Source organism: Phyllostomus hastatus, unplaced genomic scaffold (genome assembly GCF_019186645.2).
Source record: "Phyllostomus hastatus isolate PE091 unplaced genomic scaffold, TTU_PhHast_1.1 phas_contig_118, whole genome shotgun sequence".
In the NCBI taxonomy this organism is placed as follows: domain Eukaryota; kingdom Metazoa; phylum Chordata; class Mammalia; order Chiroptera; family Phyllostomidae; genus Phyllostomus; species Phyllostomus hastatus.
The window spans coordinates 5,743,218-5,766,460 of record NW_025333543.1 but is presented as its reverse complement, the minus strand read 5'-3'; the positions used below and the strand labels follow the sequence as shown (position 1 = coordinate 5,766,460).

At 40.0% G+C, this 23,243-nt stretch overlaps 1 protein-coding gene and 1 long non-coding RNA gene across 3 annotated transcripts in view; one reads left to right on the top strand and one right to left on the bottom strand.

The window, feature by feature from the left end:
- LOC123824552 overlaps positions 1-12,044 on the top strand; it is a 35,626-nt gene extending 23,582 nt beyond the window's left edge. Inside the window, exons 3-4 of the long non-coding RNA XR_006786725.1 lie at positions 6,424-6,510; positions 11,939-12,044. This is a non-coding gene — a long non-coding RNA (uncharacterized LOC123824552). The remainder of the gene's footprint in view (positions 1-6,423; positions 6,511-11,938) is intronic.
- Positions 1-23,243, bottom strand: part of CTTNBP2 (cortactin binding protein 2) — a 181,851-nt gene that overhangs the window by 108,937 nt on the left and 49,671 nt on the right. The gene's annotated exons all lie outside the window — the stretch shown is intronic.

Sequence of the window (23,243 nt, the reverse complement as noted above, 5' to 3'; positions counted from 1 at the left end):
TCTCCCCCTGCTGAGACCCCTTCATCATAGTTTTCTCAAGGTAGGTAATAAATGTAGGACAGACTACAAATAGTAATCTGTGGGAGTCCAGTAAAAAAATGGAAACATAAGGCTCTTTATTTAAAAAATTAAGAATTTCAAGATGGTAACAGCATCCCATTTAACCAAGTATGGGGCCCTTCTTAGGGCCTGCCTTTTTGCAACTACACAGGTTGCACACCCATGAAGGTGGCCCTACATACACTTCTTGTGAAGCATCTTAGAAAGCAGATTTTGTTGGGCAGAGGCCCCATGTTATCCAGTCTTCTTTGCGGCCCAATGTAGTCTATAGGACATGCTCACAGGTCTTCATCTAAACAAAATCTGGCAGTGCAAGACGACTCTTGAAATCACTACTTTCATTTCTACAGGATTCTAGCTTTTTCATCTCCACTTAGATTCTGACCACCAAGGCCTTCAGGAGAAATTTATTAAGTCAACTTGTGTCCTTGAAGCCTGTTTCTCTCAACCTGAGATAAAAGGAGAAGCAACTAGATGGGGCAGGACTCAGCACAAGTCTCTCCAGAACTTTGTCAAAGAACACTTACTCTGATTAAAAAAACAAACAAATTAAAAATAAACCTTTCTCTATAATCTCCAACAACTAGATTCTTTTATACCCTCAGTGTGGGCAAGGCATTTAAAAATTAAAACTGGATTTCAAAATTTCTTCACAAAATTGTATATCTTCATCCTCACTTTAGTATCCAATATTTATTATTACCTGTTACTCTGCTGAAATGTATGCTTTAACAACCAATTATAATTACTTGATGTCTACTCACATATCCAATATATATTATGACATACAGTGCTATAACACACTCAAGCAATTTCTTAACCACATGGGTTATTCTTAAATCAGAGTGAACTTCTGATAAATATAAGAGATGAATACATCACTGACCTGTTTCCAGTTTAAATAGATTTTATGTTCAGAAAATATTTATTATTATTTTCTACTAGTATGAAAAAGTTTTGTGTTTTTTGTTGTGTTTGGTTTTGTTTTAAAATGACTACTTTAAATGATAGTCCCACTGAGACATTGTTAAATGTGGGCAATTTTTTTTCTGCTAAAAATGTACCATTGGATCAAGATCATCAACAAAAAACAGCCAGCGATTTTCTTTGTAAATGTACACTTACATTTAATTTTATGATGAAGTACAAGATACATGCATTCAGTTCCTTTAAGGGTACCAATAGTGCCTCTATATTTTCTGCCATGCATTTCAAATTACTTTCTAAGTTCCCTGTGATTTTGCCTTTGCCATATGAATTAGATAATTTTTTTCAAAAATTTTCAGATATTTAGAGTTTTCCTATATAGCTCATTGTTATTGAGTTCTTGGTTACTTCTTTTGAGGTCACTGAATACATTTTACAAATACAAAGGTCAATTAAGATGATTGATAATACTGGACTTCTGGCCAAGATGGAGGCACTTTGCCTCCTTGCACAACTGAAAAAAGGACAATAACAAATTTAAAAACAGAAAATAACCAGACCTGACAGAAAATCAAACTGTATGGAAGTCCCACAACCAAAGAGTTAAAGAAGAAACATTCATTAGGCTGGTGGGAGGGGCGGAGACAGGCAGCAGAGGTGGAGAGGACAAGCAGCAAGGCAGTGGCTGGTTGGTGGAATATGTGTATATTCTAACACATACATAAGAACTTATATGTATGACCCATGGACATGAACTAAGGGGGAGGAATGATGGTGGGAGGGTACAGGGCAGAGGGGAATAAAGGGGAGAAAAAAATGGGACAACTGTAATAGCGTAATCAATAAAATATATTTTAAAAAACAGAAAAGCCCTGGCTGGCATAGCTCAGTGGATTGAGCGTGGGCTGTGAACCAAAGTGTTGCAGGTTAGATTTCCAGTCAGGGCTCATGCCTGGGTTGCAGGCCACGGCCCCCAGCAACCACACACTGATGTTTCTCTCTCTCTCTCTTTTTCCCTCCCTTCCCTCTCTAAAAATAAATAAAATCTTAAAAAAAAAGAAAAAAACATTTAAAAAGCTTTTTTCTTTACTTTTATTTTTATTCTGATCTATAAACTATAGCTTATTTTTAAAAGATGATAGTGTTATTCATATTTCCTGGTTTTACTGTTTTTCCTATCAACTATTGATAGAGGTATTAAAATTTACGATTATGAAATTATGTTTCTCCCTTTAATTCTGTCATTTTTTGTTTTAATTTCATATATTTTGAGGTTCTGTTACTAGTCACACAAACATTTATAATTACATCTTTGTGATGAATTATCTCCTTTATCTCTATAATACCAGGTCTGTTTCTGAATCTTCATTCTGTTTCCTTTATCTTTCTATTCATAATTTGCCAGTACAAATGCTTTAATTTGTATTAAGTGCTACCAACCAGTAGGACAAGCTTCCTTCCCAAAAACCAGTTGCTAAAAATTCCTTTGCTATGTTATCAGCTCATTTTTCTAGATACTATTTCAATTTATCAACTTCTAAAAAATCAATTATAATATTGATTGGAATTATGCATACATTAGACCAGGGGTGTCAAACACATTTTCACCAGGAACTACATCAGCCTCGAGGTTGCCTTCAAAGGGCCAAATAAATTTTAGCACTGTTTAAATGTAACTACTCCTTAACTGTTAAGGAGTTGAAATTACATTCGGCCCTTTGAAGGCAACCACAAGGCTGATGTGGTTCCCAGTGAAAATGAGTTTGACATGCCTGCTTTAGACACGCACTGGAAGACATTTTCATGAAATTGAGTCCTGTCGTTGGAAAATAATCTTTTTCATTTATTAAAATTTGCTTTTATATCTTATAAAAGTTTGATATTTTCAAATCCCTTAGCATAAATTTAAGAATAATGGGATCCTTTTTACATATCCTTGGCAATATTCCCCACTTTCTCAATTATCTGTGTACATTTTTATCTTGATTAAAATTGGTAATGTGTTCTCAGTGCTGGCTGCTTATCAGAATCACACTCAGCTTTGTCCAAGCACTCAGTTTGGAATTCTATCAAGAGTCCCCTTAGTACTTAATGCCCCAGCCAAGGACAAGAATAACCAATTTTTTTGTTCCTTTATGTACTTCTTATACCATTACTTATTTTTATGCTGATTTCTAACTAGGAAAATCTCTAGGTAATTTATTTTTCAGGTAGATTTTAGATGAAAATATTTCATATCACTGTCAATCTCAGGATGATTTTTTTCTTCTTACATGATCACCACCTTGTCTAGGTAAAAACATTTATAAATGATTTCCTTCAACCGAGATACTGTTTTATCACCTTCGGCATTCTGCAGTGCACAAGAGCAAGTCTAACCCAGGCAGTGTTTTTTCCCTTTCAGGCAAACCTTGTGCTTTTCTGCCTGATTAATGTTTTTCTGCCCTTAAAATAAATAACATTTAAGATTATTCTTAGTGTTGGCTGGTATTGCCCTGGCATTGCCCTTTTTAATCTAAAGATTCTGCTACATCTTGTTTGCAGCATCAATTCCATTTGTTCTAGTCTCTTTCAAAAAAATGAGTTTCTCTCCTAGGGAATCTCCATTCTGTATTGTCCATGTACATATATCTTTTCTACTTTATCAATGTATTCCCTTCCTCTGGATTCTGGGAGATCTTAATTTCGTTATGGATTCAATTTTTTAATAGTGTTGATTTTTCACTGTTACTTTAATATATGCTTTGTTTCTCCTAGTTCATTATAGATTCTCGTAACAACCATATTGAGTAGGTACCTAATATTATAGATAAGAACACTGAAGCAGAGAGCAAGGGACTTGTCTAAAGTTGTAGAGCTAGAAGTGGTGGACCTAGGACTCCCCCGCAAATTCTTGCCTCCCATATCTATGCCCAATATATGTTCTTTTCCTTAGCTTTGCAGGTATCCTCTCTCTTCATCACAATCTGGCTTACCTACCACTCAGTCCCTTCAAAGTCTATGTTTCCCTGAATTTTAAGACACAGAGCAGATGCTATCTAAAAATTACTTTCTAAAATTTACTTGTTTCTTATAATTTTGTCAGCTATATGTTGTTCCCTTGCATTTTAAATGTTATCTTCCTTTTTTTCTATGCTGCAACTCTTTCATAGGCCTTTTTTCTTCCCTTTCCCTTTTTTTTTTTCCTATCTTTGGATAGTAGGAGTCAACTTGTATCTGGCATTTATCCTAAGCAGGACAGGTGGAGTCTCCTCTAATATCTACTTCAGAGGGTTGCCATCAATATGCTTCTCTAATATGGGGAATCAGTGGGCAGAATGATGCACATTTACATCACTGTGCTCCTTTCAGCTGACAGTAAGAGAAGTCTGAGCTACAGCCCCTGCAAAAGATTGGAATCCAGACTCTGCCGCTTCCAAGTTATATATATTAGGGCTGATTGCTTCACTGCTCTACATCTTCACCAGTTCCATGAGGATAATAGCTACCTAACCCATGAAATAATTCATGTAAGGAACTTAGCAGTGCCTGGACAATCATGAACGTGTAATAAGTGACAGCTATCATTTCAATAATGATGACACTTTTTTTGGCTTTTTTTTTCCTATTTTTATGTCATTAGTTGATCTCACAAATGGGAGGTTGGGAGCCAGAGGCCAGTGCCGGTCTCCATGTTACTCAGAGCTCCCAGGAGAAATCTGCCAAGTGTCCAGTATGCTGGATGATTGTTTTCATGTGTATGCCCACATGTGTACAACTATTCTGTCTCTCCTATGTATCATACACCTCAAGGGAAAAGCCTGTGCTTCTGAAGTCCATTATTCTAGAGCCCCTTCAGTGTGTGTGGGAAGCCACGCACTGAGGGTGCACTCATGAAATGCTACACATAAACAGAATCAATGTGTCCATGGGCAGAAATGAACTCATTATCCCACAGTTAAAGAAACACATGTGAATATGACACTCTATGGATAGAGAAAATAGAATATTTTTGAGAGATCTTTTTAAAGAATTACAGAAGAAAAAGACTTAGAACAAAATACAACAGAATCCTGTTTCAAAACTACTCTTTAATACATAAAATCAAATGTTCTAATGCACATCAAACGATGTGTTCTGAAGCACAACATTTAGAGAGAGGAGATACTGTTATGACATAAACCTCAGAAGCTTTGCCATTATGAATGGAATTTAGATATTACATGTAAATATTCTATTTGTGGCCCTAAAATAACAAATGTATTTCACTTGTTCAAGTTGTAAATCATATTCTTCATGCTAAGTTTTCAAAAGTTTTTAGATTTGGGTAAACTGGTAGAATTTTCCAACAAAATAAATAACCCCATCAAAAAATATGTCAAAGTTTGTGACATTAGAATAAAGAGGCAACTTAGAACATATGTAGGAAAATATGTTTCCAATGATTAAAAGAGAAAAGATTTGATTTGACCATTGATTTTTAAAATAAATGTTTAAAAAATAGGCTTCTGTTGAGTGGTCAGTCTACTGACCACTGTCTACTTCTGGGGACCGAACAGTCTTGTACCAAGTGTGCCAGCAGGGATTCTACAGATACCTCCCTTCACATGTGCTGGACCAAATTTGTGTTCTGAAAATCATCGAATAGGTCTTTCCCCCACTTGCATATTATTCACATCATCATGACTGCACAGAAGTATTTCCTTAATTGGTTTTAATCATCTAGGACTTCTAACTCTTAACAAGAAAAAAAACCCAACATTAAACATCTTCCCTAAAAATGAACATAAAAGCAGTTATCCAAATGACCAAACAAACAAACCTCAAGAAAATGCAAGGTAGCTTCCTTGAAATGTTTTAACAGTTTAGGAATAATGTAGGTAGCCAATATGATAATTCCAGAAATACCTATTATTTGTAACTCAAGGAAAAAATGTGGAAACAGTGTTAACATAAGCATGCCTACGCAAAATTTTTAAAAAGTGAAAAACAAAGAAATAAAGGCAGTGTCTTGTCTACAGGAGATAATGTAACAGATAATTTCTGTGGACAGAGGTTGTGATTAAAAATTTAAAATACCCTCCCCTCTTATAGCTGCAGGAAACGTAAGTTGGCTTGGTTAAAAATAAAAGTCCCCAGGACATAAAGAAAGAACGATGGAGACAGTTTTGCTCTCAGTGCTGTGCCCTTTCCCAACTCCCTACAAAAACGCCTCCAGTCATGGAGGAGTAACTTACTAATCCTAAGAATTGCTGAGCATTAGCAAAAAATAAACAAAAAGATCTTAACATTCTCACCTTCTACCAGCTGAAATGGCTCTCTTGCTATCAACAATCAAGGGAAAAGGAAGGTCAAAGGTTGGAAAGCAGTCTTTATTCAAACTCTGCTGGTAATTTTATCACCATTAAATGTTCCCCAGTTCTTCAAAGAATGTATACCTGCTGCTTCTCCCCACAGCAAACCAGAAAATGGCTGCAGCTGCCAGAAAAAAATTCATTCCACAGATCACAGGGCAACCTTGGGAGAAAGCAGAGTCCCTGGCAGGTAACTTCATCATATGCTTGCATAACGGTGTGTGCTCTGTTGTGTGCAGATGTGCAAACTATGGGTTGGACACTCCTGGCTACTCTTAAGTCAGATGCACAAGGACCTAATAAGCAAAAGGTGAGGAAAAGAGCTGATTGTCTTAAAGCAACAGGCATATCTCAGCAGGACAAGTGTCATTTGCAGGAACAGGGTAAGACTCCATTTCAGATCATGGAATTTTGTCTCCTTTCATTGTATCTGGTACAAGGACAGCTGCGAAAATGCTTTATAAACCATCAAGTATGGTGCATAGGTTGGCTGATATTATTAACATGAAACTGGTCACAGGCCTGTTTGTGTTGGTTCACATCAGTAAAAATGCTCAACTATTTGTTTCTGCTAGACTTTTCTTTCTACATTTCATCATTTATTCAAGCAAGGTTTACGCATGGGCCATTTTCTCCAGCAACCAGCTGCCCTTCTCTTTATCATGCTGGGCATCTGTCAGCAGAATGGGAAGGGGTACTTAACTAGTCTGTAATATAGAATAAATTACAGAATACTGTAAACATGTGTTATACATTATGAAACAGTGGAATGTAGAGTATCCTCCAAAGGAGTTTAGGCCAAGATGAATGGTAATCATTTCCTGAATCTCCAACATGATTTATGACTGTCTGTGATCAATTTCTGAAGAGTAAACCTGAACTATAGTTTTAAAGTTTACTCTTTTAAGAATCCAACTTCTCTTCTCCAAGCTATGCCACCCACTTTCTCACTGAAAGAATTAGTGGCCTTAGACCAGATGACACTGCTCTTCTGCGTAGGCGGCACATTGCAGTGCTTGCTGGAATTTGCTGCAGGAAGGAGATCAGGACTCTTGTCATTCCCACCCCCTCTGCTCCGGAGCAGCTACTGAAGGCATCTGTTTTTGTCCTCTAACATCCTTAGTCTCCTGTTAACACTCCTGGAGAACACAAGGACAGTGAAATAAAGTTAGGGTGGGATTAAAGTCACTGACCTTGCAAAAATCATGCAGGCTCTCAAAACTATGATCAATTATAGGGAACTGTTACATGTAACTAAAGCCTGTGGTCACAGTCCCTCAGTCGGAGTAAATAAGGCTACCATTCATGTTAAAGGTAATAATTTCCTTTTTACCTTTGCTTTGTATACAAGATGGATCAGATTATGCTATGAAATGTCCCAGAAGACATACGTCCCCTAGGAGCAACAGGACTAGGAATGGGGTATCCAGACACACTTGTCACCCATTCCTGTGAGGGGCTGTACCCCCATGGGGCTAGCTGGCAGGAAAGGATTCATGTATAATTTTACTGCCTCTGTGCTACAGTAAATGTGCCAAATGGGAACAACATCCAAAACCCTGGTCACAGCCCCACATTCATAACAACTGACCTAAATGCACATCCGAATTTCTGAAAGAGGATCTGCCAGAGTACACACAAGACATCATGAGAGCTGTCTGAGCTGACTCGGTACAGCTATGCACTTATAAGATCCCTCTAAAATAATATCGTGCTTGAAAGTGAACATACAGACTGTTTTGCCTGTATAATCTATTTTTAAATATTGCTACCAGGCACGAATACTTGCAGCTAGCTGTGTTCGAGAAGTAAAGGATAACATGTACTTTCTTGAAATTAGGCCTCGTATCCACAGAGACATTTCATACTCCATTTTTGTGGAAGAGTCCACAACAATGACAAAAAAATCAATTTATTGAAGGAAAAATCTTAATAGCCCATTTCCAAAATAATTCTTCCTGAAGCTGAATTAGGATTCAGTAAGTCTTACTTTTATTAGTATTTCCTAGTGTAAAAATGACCTTAAACAAAATATTTTTAGATGCACATGACACACATGAACAGGCAATCAAATTGTCTTTATATCATGAAGGATAATAATCAAATAAATGCACCCTTAAAAGTGTCTATGTTATAGTGTTTTTTGTTATGATCCTGTTGGGCCACAAAGTCACACTAGAAGTCCAGCATCAAGGGCTCCCTGAGTATCTTCTAAGGTCAAGAAATTCATCAGCACTGTGACATACTAAGAATCTACTCTAGGATTAATAAGCCCATTAGCCAACATGTGAGTTAAAAGACCAGAGACACATGAGAACACACTATGCATGGTTCTCTATTTCTTTTCTCTCACTTTTCAAGTGTGAAGATTTTGAAATTAAGATTTGGGAAAGAGAGTAAAAAATTAGAAATCCAAACATAGAGCCACTGGGAGGCATGTTGTCTTCATGGTGACACATTATTTGGAGGGAGAAGAGCCCCCAAAAGGCATGAAAGCTGCTAACCAGCTGATGGTTTTGCTACAGCACTGGACTAGTTTTTCCTTCATTACAAAGGATTCATTGGTAGAATAAACCACACTCTTCACTGAATACATGGCCCTGGAGGCTGCCTGCTTCTCATAGGAAATAAACACCTCTCATCCTGAATTAATTGAAAAAGTAATGATTGTTTTTGTTCAACAAGGTCATAAATGGAATTTATATTTGAACTACCCTTTGGGGATGGATAGCTTAGATTAATAAATGGTCAAAGAATCTTATTGGCTATAAAAAAGCTAATGATGTTTTCCACATGTAAACTTTTTTTTTAAAGTAATGACTGTTAAGGTATAAATCAAACTGTGGATAAAATATTTACTGGTTGTTGTATCTTCATATCAAACACTTGGGGAAAAATAAAACAAAAACGGCTTATCTAAGAGTTTAATATCCCCCACACCCCACTTCACTAAAAAATTTTCTACAATCCAGGAGGCCTTGAATTATGTGAATGAGCAAAAGGATCAGAGCTTACCATTTATTAATGTCCTTGGCCTCAACAACCTTCACTAAACTCTCCTCAATATTCTCATGTCCTGGTATTGCCACAGATAGTCAGGGAGTGTCAGGGAGTTTCCTCTATAGGCCCAGATGGTACAGGGGGAGGTTCTTACAGTGAGTGCACCAAAAACTAGAAAGTTGAATGAACAGGACCCAAGTACACCAAAAGCTAGCCAGATAATAGGATAGAAAAAAAGGCCTCCCTCCTTATCCTTATAAGAACTCTGGGCTTGAGCAGAAAGGGGAATGGACTTTAACACAGGAGTCCCCCATTCTTCCAGGTCACAGCACCTGAATAAACGTCTTTCCTTCTGTACCAGTACCTCTATCATGGGTTTGGCTTCCACTGTAGCAGGCAGCTGAACCTGTGTTTTGATTTCAGTTTTGGGTGACTCCACTGGGACAGTATGGACCTTGGTAAGTCCTGGAGGGCCTGAGGTGGGGTCCCAATTGCCTGTGGCAGGCTGACCCCAGAAATGGGACTATGGGGACTTCCAGCAGGTGCTGAGAGCTTTTTTCAGGGAATTTTCCTGCACTCCTTGTCAAGGTGTCAGCCACCTGAAGCACTTGGCTGGTGAAAGAAAATAGTTTTCTGGGGAGCAGGGAGACTCCAAGACTGCGTAAGTCGAACTAGTGTACACACTGGGGGTCCTCCATCCCTGCCAATTGGGCTTTGCGCTACTTGGAATTCATGCCATATGGGCTTGATGCAACTTGAGTCTGGGTAGGACCATTTGGGGCACCAGTTGGTAGGCTGTTCGTGACAACTGAGCTTCATGCCACTAGGGCTTTGTACCACTTAGGAAGAGTTAGGATCATTTGCACTACTGGTTAGTAGGCTATCCCTGCTTCCTGGGCTTCATGCCACTTGGGTCTGGTCAGGAATGCTTGCAGTATTGGTTAGCATGAGATAAGATGCTATGACTTGCTTGTGAATGCTCATTTGGGCTAACAGAATTAATAAATCCAAGTTTTGTTCGTATTTGCCACTTAGTCTAGGGTCTTTCTCTGCTTATGATTTTGGGTTTGTACTTTCATGCCCTCAGGGGTTGTTCAGGTTTAACTCCTGAAAGGAGTTCAGCTCACTGGGCCAAATTTTAGCAAACCAGTCTATGTACAGCTATGATTCAATGACTGAGGAGCAAATGGTTTTTTATCATAACACTTCTTAGCCTATATATGCTTTAAACTATGGAGGGAAATGACCCCTAAATAGTTCCCTAAATTAGTACATAACCATACAATTGGAATTGTTTTGCTAACAGTCAGGGAAATGGGACGAAATACCTTATGTCCAGGCATTTATATTTTTACACAATAAGGATTCAGCAAAGAAAGGGAACAACCTAATGATGCAGAGGAGGGAAATGGACTTAAAACCCCTGTCTGATAGTAAAACACAGTAACAGAAAGAAAATGGGGCGATGAGTCTCTTTAATGCCTTGAACCCAGGAGACCCAGGATTAGTAGTGGGAAGATTTCCCCCACCACCACCCCAGCTGCTAGATACCCCTGAAATAGAGCTCAGAGAGGTGACAGCCCCATGTTTCTATGATGAAGGAATGGTCTCTCCCTCAAACACCTGGCAGGGGACCCAATTTCCCCATCTCTATCCAGACCAGGGCAATTCCCTTTAAGGCAACACCCTATAGGCAGAATAAGCCAGCCCGCTGGCCACTACCGGGCCCCTACTCCATTTTCCACATCAGATTTACTGAATTAGAAAATTCCAACCTCTCATACAGGGAGGATTCTCAGAAATGGCAGATCTTATCACCTCCATCTTTGCCACTCATCATCTAAACTGGGAAAAGGTACAGGTTCTCCTTAATATCCTGTTAACAGGAGATGAAGGCAGCTAGTCAGAGATAAGGCTCATCAAGAGAATCCCAATGTGACCCCCAGCCCAACTGAGGTGATTCCCTTGATAGAGCCAAACTGGGACCAAAGCAGTGGGGACCTAGTCTGTCTACAACACTGCAAATGTGCGTATTAGAAGGGCTGACAAAGGGGTGCCCAAACAAAAGAACCCGAATATGATATTAGCCATTCAACAAAAACAAATGAAGACCATTCTGAATTTTTAGAAAGGATCTATCAGGCCTATCTAAAGCACACTGACGCTGATCCACAGGCACCAGAAAATGTCTACATGGTAAACATGACTTTTATTGGGCAAGTGCCTCAGACATCAGAAGGAAGTTCTAATGTTTAGATGGGGCATTGGAAGTGAATCCCTCCCAGCTGGTGGACATAGCCTTTGAAGTTTACCATGGCCGAGAAACAAGGAAATAAATACAGGCCACCGTTTTCAAAGAAACAGTGTGGGGGAAACCAGGAGAGGTGGGACCCAAAAGAAAAAGGTTTCAAAAGACCTACTAGATGCCAATCAATGAACCTATTGCAAAGAGGAAGGGTATTGGAGAAAGGTTTGCCTGGACTCAAAAAGAAGAATATTGATAGAAAGGACAGAAGCTCTTGCCAAGAAATGTTAGAAAGAATGATGAATCTGATGATGAATGAGGAGGCCCAGGGACTACCCGTGATACTTCTCAAGTTATTTCTATTTTCCCACAGGTGCCCTGAGTACAAGTGACAGTGGAGAACAAGCTAATTGACTTCCTTACAGATGTGGGAGGTCACCTAATCAGCACTTAATACAAAACTAACCAGGAAAAGTTCAGCTGTGGTGTCAGTTACTGGAATGAACAATTACAAAAATAGGTGTTCCTTCAACCTTTGAATGCTAGTCTGGGGATCAGAAACTTTTGATTAGTTTTCTTTACATGCTAAACTGCCCCATTCCATTGCTAGGCCAAGATTTACTTTGTAAATTGCCTACACAAATAACTTTTTCCCCTGAGAAGTAGGAATTAATGTTTAGGAGTCCCTTGGGAACATGCTCTCCAGTTCCAGGTGCTCCAAACTTGCCCAAAAGGACTCAGGTGAAATCTTCCCACATGAGATCTACAAGCAGGTTGCTAGAGCCATTTGGGCTGATGCAACCCCAGGTAGGGCAATTAACACCCAACCTGTAAAAATTAACCTAAAGAAAGGGCATGGATCCCACTAAGAAATAACACCCTCTTAAAAAACGCTTTGGAGCACAGGTGGCAAACACAAGGCCCACAGGCTGAATCTGGCCAGCCCTCTGCCTTGTTTTATCTGGCCCGGCACCTTGTTTCTACCTGGCAGCAGTGCTGAGCTCCTTGACCCTAGTTAAGGAGTAGTTACATTTATACAGTCCTAAAATTATACCTGGCCCTTTAAAGGCAACTGAGAGGGTGATGTGGCCCCCGATGAGGGGATTCAACTAGTATTGTGGAAATTCTTAAAATCAGGATTAACTTGACCATGTCAGTCTCCCTATAACACCCTCATTTTGCCAGTCAAAAAGCCTCACACTGAAGAACATCAATTTGTATAGGGCCATAGGGCCATAAATAACATTGTTTGGGATATTTATCCTACTGTGACCAACCCTTATACTTAGACTACCTAGGAGATAGCAAATGGTCTTCAGTCTTAGACTTGAAGGATGCTTTTTTTCTGCAACCTAATAGATGAACAGGCTCAAACATTATTTGCCTTTGAATGGCAGGACCCAGAATTTAAAACCCCACTCTGATACTGTTGGACTATTGTTACAGAACACAGGGCTAGGGCGGGGGGGGGGGGGTTACGATATACTATTACCAAAAGGATCCCCCACTAGGTTCACATCGTCTACTGTAGAGGAAAGACGTCTCTCAATACCAGAGATTCATGAAAAGGAAAGGAAATGTTTATCTCAAGCTATACAGACTTAAAGTAGTGACTTAATGTCTGCATTAAAATATCAAAGTCCTTTAGGATACCCACAGATGCACACAGTGCCTTCTTCTCCCTCTGCCCTAAACTGGGTAGCATATCTCAGGAAAAGAAGTAGATTCAGGCTCCTGACACCATCAGCTGTGTCGTAGGCTAGGACCAAGCAGCATGGTTCTCCTCTGCAAAGCTGTGGGGGTCTCCATTCTGCCAAAGCCGTATGGTTCTCCCTGGCAAAGCTGCAAGGGGGTCTGCACTCTGGCTAAAGCCACATGGTTCTCCCTTAATGGCTGCCACTTCTGGGTTTAAATTCTCGCACCAATCCTCCTCTGCAGCCCCATTTCTGACTCCTCCCACAATCAGCTACACTTGCCAGCATTCTCATATCCTTCTAGCTTTACTGGGCTGCCATCGTGAGTCTGGGCAGGCGTGGCCCCATGGCATGAAGCCAATCTTCTCCAAGCTCTCACGCAGGTGCTGTAACTAGGGGAGTTGCCTCTCAGTTACACCTTGGGAGGAAGTCACTCCCATCCCCCTAACTCAAAGCATGGCCACAGCTATTTAACATATCTGTGAAACCAGTTAAAGGTTATAGATATGTTAAATGACCATGCCAGAGGTTAGCTGCAAAGCTGTTGCTATGCAAAATAGCTCTGCATGTTCCTGCTCTGTCTGTCCCTTTCCCTGTGAGGGAAGTGGTGAGGACATCCTAATATTTCCTGGACACCTTGAGTTCTGAACCCCATTCCAAATCCCTATTTGGGTCCTCCCTCTTGGCTGCACAGTTTCACTGTGTCACCAGAAGGATTTAAGAATTCCCCCACAATATTTAAGGAAATATTAGCAGAAGATTAAGGGACATTAAATTTAAATCAAGAATTCTTCTATAATATGTAGATGACTTAACACCTACACTGACTATAAATATGTCTTCATGGTAGTAGTCCGTGCTCATGGGGCAATATGGAAAGAAAAAGGACTCAGCCTCAGGGAATAAGGACATCAAACAACCATACTGCCATAATGCATGCCCAGGACACGAGAAAGATGGTTCCCAAACAAGCCAGGGAAACCAAACTGCCAACAAAGGAGCAAGACAAGGCACCCGAGGGCCATACTATAAGATGAGGAATAGGCCCATGAATCAGGGTTCTCTAACACTAACCCTAATTCTATATGGAAGGTCAACACTGATGGCATGATCTTACTCCCTGAAGCTCTAGTATATCCCATCCTCAAACACCGACATGAAGGGATGCATTATGGAAGGGATGATTTAAAGACCCTAATTAGACCACATCTGAAGGACTCTCATTTACAAAGAACCACTCAAAAGATTATCCAAGACTGTCACATATGCAACGAAAACAATTCCAAGATAGAATGTGCCCCAACAAGAAAGGGAGTACAATATAAAGGGATATCCCACTTGAAGACTAGCAAGTTGACTTTACACAGATGCCTAAAACAATAGGAAAATTTAATTTTTATTAGTTTTTATAGACACCCTTCCTGGATGGGCAGAGGCATACCCCACTAGAACTGAAAAGGCAACTGAGGTAGCAAACCTTCTACTCAAATAAATAATTCTTCAGTTTGAACTTCCTTACAGCATTCAAAGTGACAATGGGCTGTTGTTCACTTCAGAAATCTCCCAGAAGATAGGACGGGCACTACAGATTCAATGGGAAATGCATGCATCTTGGAGACCCCAATCTATATGGAAGACTGAGAACATGAACCACAAAATAAAGACCATGACAGGAAACACATTTGAAATGGGACCAGGCACTGCCTATTACCTTGCTCCAGATTAGGGATGAGGTCACTTCCCAAAGCTAAGTGACAATGTTACATTTTATTTTATTTATTTTTTTGACAGTTGCTACCTATAACACCTTTGTCCACATTTCCCAGACAGTGGCTTTCTTGGCAAACTTAACCTGCTGTTGGGTATGTCACCCAAAGCCCCACTCCGGGTTAGATCATGAGGATCCTTTAGTCTCTCCAGTTTCTGATTTCACTATAATTTCCCCTGCACAACTAGGCATACTCCTCACTAAATACTTGATTCTTTGTCTACACAATAGGTCTCACTTTGGAAGCCCATCTGCAACACTGCCTCTTGAAATATGAAGCAGTCTACCAGTTTCGCTTGTTCTGCAGCGCCATCCTCTAAACATCGCCTGTTCTGCCTTCCAAAGTCAGCCATCCTTCCTCCTCACATAAAGCTTTCCTTCCATTATTGACCCCCTTCTCCTTTTAGTAGACAGCAAGAATCTCTGGACCCAGGGATAGATAAGACCATGCCCCTTGACAACAGGAAGAAACTATATATGATAAGGCCTCTATCTATTATCCTTGCAAGATTAGAAGAGTCCAGAGTTTTGAAGGGAAGAACTGCTACTACAGATAATCAAGGAGCACTGAGGAGTCTCCCCCATCAGCAAAAATGGAAGAGGGGTAGGTTCTTATACTGAGTGCACCAAAAGCTAGAAAGATGAATGTACAGGACCTGAGAGTGCCAAAAGCTAGCAAGACAATTGGATAGAAGAAAATGTCCTCCCCTCCCTATTCCTTTAAGAACTTTGAACTTGAACAAGAAGGGGATGGTCTTTAACAGAGGAATCCACCATTCTCCCAAGTCACGACACCTGAACAAACCTCTTTCCTTTTGCACTAGTACCTGTCTCACGAGTATGGTTTTCATTGAGGTAGGCAGTTGAACCTACATTTTGGTTTCTATTGGACTCCATCATGACTACACAAAGATCTCAGTGCCTTCCTTTTCCCCCAGTGAATCTCTCACTCAAACACTTCTCTCCATTCAGTGTAGAGCTCATGTTTCTCCAGGTCCTATGTCTTCAAACCATTATTTATCAATATTGTGTGCTTGCATCTACCCAGAACATTCCATCTATGCTTTGCCAGGAGGCTGAGCAGTGTTAAAGCACACAACTGCATATTTTAAAGCCAACACATATTTGAAGTCTACAAATTCATCTGACCCAAGACTTCTACAGGTCTAGTTCATACTGGCTAAAGGAGTCTTATCCTCCCACAGGGACTTGGTTACATGGTAGACATTCCAAAACTTCACTATGTTCCTACCCCATCTTTAGTCTCATGACATTCAAACTTGCTTTCCTCCTGCTGCTGGTATTCACTTTTTATTAGTACTCTCAAAATCCTGTTTTCTCCCTTATTATCTTTCTGACAGGAAACTGTCTCTAAGGTTAATTCATTCTATCTATGCTTCACATTCCATTCCTACTTTTATCTCAAAGCTGCTACAATCAGTACTCTGTGACCAAAATTACTTTTTCCAGGCCCTTAAATTCAACTGCCTGCTAAATTACTTAATCTGTATGTTTCAACAAGACCAGAAAACTCAGTAAGTCCCAAACAGAACTCTTCACCTTCCCCACCACACACCTTTTACCTCACATATTCCCTGCCTTGGCTGTGGCAGCACCACCCTACAGCTCACCTGAAACCTGAGTGTCAACAGAGCTACCACTTTCAACCCTCTCACACCCACAACTGACCAGTAAAAGCTTAACATTGCTACACCCTAAATATCGCTCCTATGTGTCCTCTCCTCTTTATTCTAGCCATCACTGCCTTACTCTAGCCCCTTGTCATCTTTCCCAGTAACACTTGCAAGAGTCTCCTCATCTTCACATCTCCAGACCTGACACCCCTCAATCAATCTTCCTCTTTGTTTAGGAGAAAGATTACCCTGAAATACAGGTCTAAGTTATTATTGAATTGCTCAAAATCTGTCAAGAGCTCTTTATTACTTCCAATGCTGTTACAAAACCATCAGCTATTCGGTGGCTCTAATGCCCTCCTGGGGCTCTTTTCCCTCCAATTAATGTGTCAGCTATGAGGACAACATTTCTCTCAGTGGCTGTATGTTGAGATTTCTAACTCTTTACTCTCATTTCTAAATCTTATTTCCAAATTCTTCACACTTGAAGAATGAGAGAAAAGAAATGGGAATACCATGAACAGTGCGCTCTGAATGTGTCTGTTTCACTCAGACATGGGCTAATGAGTTTATTAATCCTGGAGTAGATTTTAGTATATCAAGGTGCTGATTAATTTCTTGACCTTAGAAGATACCCAAGGAACCCTTGATGTTGGTCTCCTAGTGTAACTTTGTGGCTAAACAGGATCATAGCATAAAACACTCTCCCAGGGCCAGCTGATAATTAGAGACAGCAAATGACTCTCTGGGAAGTGTGACTTTCATATGTAAACCAACCAATCTAGAGCCCATGCCCTCTTTTATCAAACTCTAACACTTTAAGTCACTATTCCCCTGCCCTAGGCACCACAGAAACAGGTATCAGACAACTAGGAGTAGTCCCTATATCCTGGAGCCTTCTGAAATTATTCAAACTAGCCAAACTATGCCTGCTTACCTTGGCTTGTCCATTCCTTCACACAGAAACCACAATAAAGACTTTGCCTATGCTTTGCCTTGCTCCTTCTACCTCCCAACTGACCTTGGTGCTTCCTCATGTGGCCCTGTGGGGCAATGCGGTACTTCCTGTTTCTAGGGATCTGAGTACAAAATTTTCAACCTTCAAAAATATCATTTTCATGTTTGTGTGTCCTACCATATCTTATTAAAACAAATCTTGTTTTACATTGTAAAATCAGGTTAAACTACAAAACTATTGACCAGGCCCTGAGTTCACCATGCTGTTGCATAACTCTATGTGTAGCTGGTATGTTGTATTCTTCTTATGAGACCCAATTTCAAGTTTATTTTTCTCTGGAAAGTCTTTTCTGACCACCCCAATGCTGAACCTCTTCTCTTTGTGCCAACACTGTATTTTGCATATAGCCTTGACTGAGCATTTGCTATTCTACCACAACAGAGTTATTTGCTTGAAAGTCCACCTTTCCTCTCTTCCAAAAAAGCTATGCTGTAAACTGCAAGAAAGATATTGGCATACTCATATTTATTATGAACACTTAGCCTAGTACAAGATAAGAACTCAATGAATTCTTCATACATTAATTTAAATGTACATAAGTAGTGTTAGTATTGAATAGTGCTGATGACCAGCTTTACTGCTTGAAATAGAGCTTTCCTATTAAGAATTTCCAGCTGGAAGTTGATCAGTAAACATACACATATATAATTATATATTATTTATATACATGTGTAAATGTATATAATATATAATAATATATAATACTATCATATATTATTACATATACTATGTGTATGGATAGCACCTTCATGGTGGCTCAACCAGTCAGATGTATTGACTGATTTCAGAATGTATTTTTATACATATTATTTGGCTAAGGGTATCTGATATAACCTGAGAATCCATAATACAATGCCTTAAAATATCAGAGAAGACAAATCTGATTCTGACCTAGTAGTAACTAGGAACTTCCTACTTAAGACTTTTGTCATTCACTCCATTTAGGAAATGATATAAAACACACATCTAAACACACTGATCTCATTTCCTCCTCATGAAAGGCAATTTACAATTTCAATGTTAAGTTGTTAGACTTCAAGGTAAGTTCACAGTTTGGGGAAACTATGTCAATTTATTAAAGAACTATGATAAAATTAACATTAAAAATAGACAAATATTACTTTTTAAAGTGATCATACATTTATTCATTTTAACTTTTGGAGAAATCTCATTTAAGGCATTCAGTCTATTGCTTTCGAGAAGTAATGAGCTTTTATAATTTCTTCTGTTTTGTTTTGAACACAGGAAGAGGAATGCACAGACAGAATATAATTCTCTGGTCTACATGGAATGTGCTATGTGGGGTTTACTTATGTTCTCAAAACAAAAGAATTCTGGTCCTTCTAAAGCTACACAAAGCCAAAAAGTTCAGGTTTTTCTTGTTTATTTAGAGGTGTCTCCTGAAAATACCTGGAAGGTATGCAACGGTGTTCCAGTTTTCCCACACCCCTCAGTAACTGTCAGCATCAACAAAAGGAAAACAGCTCACAAAGCTCATGTCATTTGGTGGGTTTCTGAACGCAAGTAAGCCAGCTGCCACGTGTAGATGGATGCTCTGACCAAACTTCCAACAGGGAGATGGCTAAAGTTGCCTCTGAAAAGTGTTTGCAGGAGCAGTCCTCTCTGAGCCCCAAGCACATTATGAAGAGTTATCAGTGTGTCTGTTCTGTCCACGTGAGAGACAAGCACAGTAACTCACATGGCTCACTCATCTTGCCTAAAGCTAGAGGGTCTGGTTGAGCATCAGGAAAGAAAGAGATTCTGGAGATGTGAAACCACATAATTCATTCCAGAATAGGGCTCTAGTTTCCAATTGAGTGGATTTGAATTTTGGCTCTAAAATTTCCTAACTTTGAGACCTTTGTCAAGCTGCTAACCACTCTAAACCTCGGTTTCTCATGTGTAAAATACACATAATAATATGTAAATCATAGGATTGTTTTAAGGCTTAAAGAGATAAGTACTATACAGTTCATAGCATGTTGCCTGACACAACAAGCATTCAGTTCTGTCGCTGTCAGTAAGAGAGAATATGAAAACTTATACACTACTTACAAACTACTAGACTAAGAAGTTTGGGCTGAAGGGTGGGTTATAGCAGGCATTACCAAGACTGATGTTCCTACTTCCTCCTGCTACTTCAAGTTTTAAACACAGGCAATGTTCTTGGATCAGCAAGCTAAAATGTGCTGCTATAACTTTTCAAAGACTATTTTTTTAGAGCAGTTTGAGATTCAGGAGGAAGGTACAGAGATTTCCCATATACCTCCTGTCCCTATAACTGCATAGCTCTCCCCACAATATCAACACCCACTACCAGAGTGGTACATTTGTTACAATTGATGAATCTACAATGGCAAATTATAATCACCCAAGGTCCACAGTTTACCTTAGGGTTCACTCTTGGTCTTGCACGTTCTATGGGTTTGGACAAACATTATGACATATCCACTTATCATATAGAATAGATCTGCTGCCCTCAAAATACTCTGTGTCCTACCTCTTCATTCTTCTCCCCCTCTTCACTCCTGCCACAACCACTGACCTTTTGACAGTGCCTGTTTTGCCTATTCTGGAATGTCATATAGTTAGAATCACGCAGTAGGTAGCCTTTTAGATTGGCTTATTTTGTGTAGCAACATGCATTTCACGTTCCTGAATGTCTTCTCATGGCTTGACAGCTCATTTCATTTTAGCACTGATTAATATATCATTGCCTACCACCGTACGTACCATTGTATGTTTACCCATGTTGTCCTACTGAAGAACATGTTGGTAGTACCCAAGTTTGGGCAATTATGAAAAAAAAAAAAGCTGCTATAAACATCCATACGCTGATTTTTGTGTGGACATAAGTTTTCAACTCATCTGGGTAAATACCAAGGAGCACCATTGCTGGATTGTATGGTAAGAGTAAGTTTAGTTTAATTTTTTTTTATTTCTCCACCAAGGGCATTATTTCTTTTCTTTTCTGAGAGAGAGAAACTAAGGAAGAAGGGAGAAAGGGAAGGGAGAAAGGAAAGAAGAAACATCAATGTGAGAGAGAAGCATCAACTGGTTGCCTCAAGTGTCCACTGGAAATGGGTATTGCACATGCACAGACTGGGGACGATATGCACCCAGACCTGGGACAGAACCCACAACCTAGGCATGTGCCCTGACCAGGAATCGAACATGCAAACTTTCAGTCACAGGACGACACTCCAATCAACTGAGTCACACCAGCCAGGGCAAAAGAATATGTTCAGTTTTGTAAGAAACCTCTAAACTGCATTCCAGAGTGGCCGTATCACTTTACATTCCTATCTGTAATGAGCGAGAGTTCCTGTTGCTCTACATCCTCACCAGCATTTGCTATTGCCAGTGTTTGGATTTTGGCCATTCTAATAAGTGTGTGGTGTTGCTAAATGTTTTATCATTTCATGGATTTTCTCCTCATATGTTTCTCTTTAATAGTGGTCTTTATGAATACTGACTGAAAGCATTAATAAAATGTAAGTCCTGTAGAAGATACTGTTAGAATAAGGGTCTCAAGGTCTGGGCCTTTCTTATTAAATGCTATTCTTGCTAAATGCTAAAATGTAGCACAGTATTTTGCAGACCAGCTTTAACAGGATGAACCTTACAGAAACCCAACCCAGTAAGTCTAGCCAACTGAAATCAACATACAATGACTAAATAGTGTATATAACCAATGGCTAAGTCCCCTTTCAGGGAGGCAAAGCTCTGGACATGAATCTGGTCTCCTTTACTTGCTGTAAGAAAATAAAACTACCTTGTGACAACCACATCATGTTTTTGAATAGAGCATTCCAAGTGGTAAACCCACTGAGTTCAGCAACAATACCCTAATGCTCCAGGCTCTACCAACATTGTACTTTTCAGAGAAATCAGGGACATTTTTGGTGATACTGAGTTCTGACTGACATCACTGAAGTCCTTGGGTTTAGCCACACCTAAAGTCTAGACTTATTCCTGTGATTTTTTCAGTTACATGAACCAATATATTCCTTGGGAGGTATTTGGTTTCTATCAGTTGCAACCAAAAAAAATTCTTAAAAACAGTGACACTTAATTCTACGGTTTGTAGCAATACCATCAATAACAACAAATGTTCAATGTTAACATCCACCAGCCTAAGAAACTTTAACGGCTCTCTCAAGCACTGTACCGACAGCATCCTTTTCAGATTCTTTCTGATCCCCACGTATCCTCTATAGGTACTTTCTGGCTACCTTCTTGGCTCTTATATTCTTCCCATCATTTGCCCTAACCAATCTCTCCCAGTTAAGGAAATATGAAACTATCTGCATTTAAAGAATGGCTTAGAGGCCCCAGAAAGGTAGCATCCATCTGAAGCTGAGACCCACAAGGTCCTTCCTTCTCAGCCTCACCTCCCACTACACTATCCCACTCACTAGTCCATTTAAACCCTACCAACCCACAAAGACCACAACAGAAACAAATCACTGTTTAAAATAAAAAATATTGTGGATTATTTATGTAGCAGTAGATAACTGAAATATTGGCCTACAGGATACAATCTCCTGAGAGGAGATACACAGACTTCACCAAGAGGTTAAGTACCACACTCAGTAGCACTGAATAGTTCAATGCTTTCTACAAATCTTCCTATGCATCAGAGCCCTTCTTCAGTGTTAGAAATCACCAGGGTAAAGTGGGGGGAAAAAACTAGATGCTAACACTAAGACCAGTGCAGTTAACCAGCTGAGCTGCAGTTCCCCGTTGTAAAATGGAGCACATTATAGGTCAAACTCATTTTTACTGGGGGCCACATCAGCCTCGTGTTTGCCTTCAAAGGGACAAATGTAATTTCAACTCCTTAACAGTTAAGGAGTAGTTATATTTGTACAGTCCTAAAATTATTTTGGCCCTTTTAAGGCAACCACAAGGCTAATGTGGCCCCCGGTGAAAATGAGTTTGAAACCCCTGTTATAGAGAATGCATGGCACAAAATGTCAGCATATTCCCTATTGCAAATATTATTAAAGGGCTAACATAATATATGACACTGTAATGGGGAGGACTGAAGCACCGAAGGTGGTGTGTGTCACCCCAGCAACCAGGACCTGCACATGACATGTGCATGACACAGCAAAAAGAGTCATGGGCATAGGGCTGGTACCAAAAGCTGAGGAGGTAATTGGATGGAAGGGACATACCCTCCCACCTATTCCACTGTGCAAGGGATTATGGAGACAGTTTAAAAATGCAGAGCCATAGAAATTGGGTGCTTTGGCTCCCCTACCTCCTGGCTGGTTGGTCTGCGGCTGGGGGATGAGTTTCCGGAACTGGCAGGCCTTGCCAGGATGATACCTTGAACCCCTGCCCAAGTTCTCCAGGACCTGTCTGGCCAAGAGTGCAGCAGGCTGGTATGGGGGCAGAAGGGAGGCTGGTGGGCTCCAGAAGGGAGGCTGGCCAGAAAGCCCCACCCCTTTCCCGAGACAGGAAGCCTTGGCCACTGCTTGCCAATGGCCCATGCCAGTGCAGGCCTGCCAGGACAGGCCTCATGCCCATCCCCAAGAGCTCTGGTCCTGACCAGG